The sequence below is a fragment of the Rhinopithecus bieti genome, unplaced genomic scaffold, assembly GCF_001698545.2.
Source record: "Rhinopithecus bieti isolate Rb0 unplaced genomic scaffold, ASM169854v2 scaffold_32090, whole genome shotgun sequence".
Taxonomy (NCBI): domain Eukaryota; kingdom Metazoa; phylum Chordata; class Mammalia; order Primates; family Cercopithecidae; genus Rhinopithecus; species Rhinopithecus bieti.
The window spans coordinates 64907-67471 of record NW_016813591.1 but is presented as its reverse complement, the minus strand read 5'-3'; the positions used below and the strand labels follow the sequence as shown (position 1 = coordinate 67471).

Here is a 2565-nt window from a genome sequence, read left to right as displayed (position 1 = left end):
CAATTCTTTTGTCTTTTATCTCTCTTCCTCTATAATCACCATATACTACTGATCTCTGTTAGTGATTGTGTTCAAATGAATAAACATATGTTATATAGTGTGTATTATACTTCCTCATTATTTCTTCACTATACTGTGTGACTCCACTCATACGAGGTACTTGGAGTAGTTAAGTCTACAGAAACACAAAGTAGAAGAGTGGTTCCTGGGGCTACAGGAAGGTGGGTGAGGTGTTTAATGGGTACAGAGTTTTAGTTTTGCAAGATGAAAACACCCCTATAAATGTGGAGGATGCTCATAAAACCGTGTGAATGTGCTTAATTCCTTTGACCTGCACTCTTAAAATTGTTAAAATGAAAAAATAAATTCTTGGCCAGGCACAGTAGCTCAAGCCTGTAATCCCAACACTTAGGGAGGCGGAGGTGGACAGATCACCTGAGGTCAGGAGTTCAAGACCAGCCTGGCCAACATGGTGAAGCCCCGTCTCTAGTAAAGATACAAAATTAGCCAGGTGTGGCGGTGCATGCCTCTAATCCCAGCTACTTGGGAGGCTGAGGCAGAAGAATTGCTTGAACTCAGGAGGTGGAGGTTGCAGTGAACCAACATTGTACCACCGCACTCCAGCCTGAGAAACAGAGCAAGACTCTGTCTCAAAAAAAGAAACAAAATCCCAGCAACAACAAAATACCAGACTATAGCTATCTGCAACAGCATGAATGAATATCACAAATATAATGTATAAAAGTAAGTAGATGTAAAAGTATACATACTATATAATTTTATTTATACAAAATTCAATAAACAGACAAAACTCAGGTCCTGGTTTTCAGTAATACTGGAGTAGCTTGTTCAATTAACACAGATTATAATGATGACACCTGAATAATATATTATGTATATATATATTTAATGGAGTCTCACTCTCACACAGGCAGGAGTGCAGTGTTACAATCTCAGCTCACTGCAATCTCCACCTCCTGGGTTCAAGCAAGTCTCCTGCCTCAGCCTCCCAAGTAGCTGGGATTACAGGCGCATGCCACCATGCCCAGCTAATTTTGTATTTTAGTAGAGATGGGGTTTCACCATGTAGGCCAGTCTGGTCTTGAACTCCTGACCTCATGGTCTGCCCACCTCGGCCCCCCAAAGTACTGGGATTACAGGCATGAGCCACCGCACCCAGCCTATATTATATATTGTCATAGAAACACATCTATATAATACAAATATGACCTATGTGTGAATAAGAACTGAATGGGGATTTCAGCTGTGCCCACTGTAGGGGAGATAGGTATTGAAGTTTGAATCCAGCCCAATTAAAACCATTTGTAAACAGTAACATCGCTCTTCAAAGCTATACAACAGAATTGAGAGTCTCTATAATGATTCTTTACAGTATACAACTTTAAAATTCATTGAGACGTGTGAGGAAGCATGAAAATGTAATCCATATACAATTTAAAAGCAGGCAGTAGATGTGATCCTAAGATATTCAAGGTGTTATAATTCAGCACGTTTAAAGGCAGTTATTATAAATCTGTTAATGGGAGTAAAGGAAAATATTTTAAGAGATGTGGAACCTCAGCAAAGAAATGGAAATTATGAAACAATAAGAAGATAAGGAAATGTAAAAAATACTTTTGAGCTTATTCAAAGATTAGAAACAGAAGACAGAGCAATAGAAATTGCCCGTTCTGAATAAAAGAGTGAAAAAACTGAAAGAAAATGAAGAGTCTTAGAGACCTGTGGAGTGATTGAGTCCAAGTTGGAGAGGGGACAAAAGGGTAAATGAGGTACAAAATAAATCACCAACTAATAGCTAAAACTTCCAAAGATTGGCCAAATCCCCAGTTTTATACCCAACATGTCAACAAATCCCTCCAAAAAATGTAAATAAAACCATACCAAGGCCATATTGTGATTTAGGAGACTGGCAGGGCAGAGCTTTCTATTGACTTGCTGTGATTTCTAATTTTAACTACTTAGAAGAATGAAAATAGGTTCTCCTTAAAGTTTCTTTTCTTTCTTGAGGGAAAAAAAAAAAGCACAGATGACTGACAGGTATTAAAGGCAGATGACGGCCAGGCGCGGTGGCTCACGCCTGTAATCCCAGCACTTCGGGAGGCCGAGGCAGGTGGATCACGAGGTCAGGAGATCGAGACCATCCTGGCTAACACGGTGAAACCCATGTCTACTGAAAATACAAAAAATTAGCTGGGCGTGGTGGTGGGTGCCTGTAGTCCCAGCTACTCGAGAGGCTGAGGCAGGAGAATGGTGTGAACCCGGGAGGTGGAGCTTGCAGTGAGCCGAGATCGCCCACTGCATTCCAGCCTGGGCGACAGAGCGAGACTCCGTCTCAAAAAAAAAAAAAAAGCAGATGGCTTTCCAGCCTTCTCTTAAATTTCCAGTGTCTTATGTTGGAAATTATTTGGATTTGTTTCTTCCAAATCCTGCAGTAATATTGATGCTCCAGAAAGGCGTCCCACGGAAATTTTTGCTCTTGTGCATCCGTCCTGCATGGAGCTGAGGTTGTGCCTCCTCTAGTTTCATTAGCATGTAGTTGTGGGG

General features: G+C 40.9%; 1 long non-coding RNA gene across 1 annotated transcript in view; it reads right to left on the bottom strand.

The window, feature by feature from the left end:
* The window catches only part of LOC108513094 (uncharacterized), a 13627-nt gene that overhangs the window by 7476 nt on the left and 3586 nt on the right, over positions 1-2565 (bottom strand). The window lies entirely within an intron of this gene.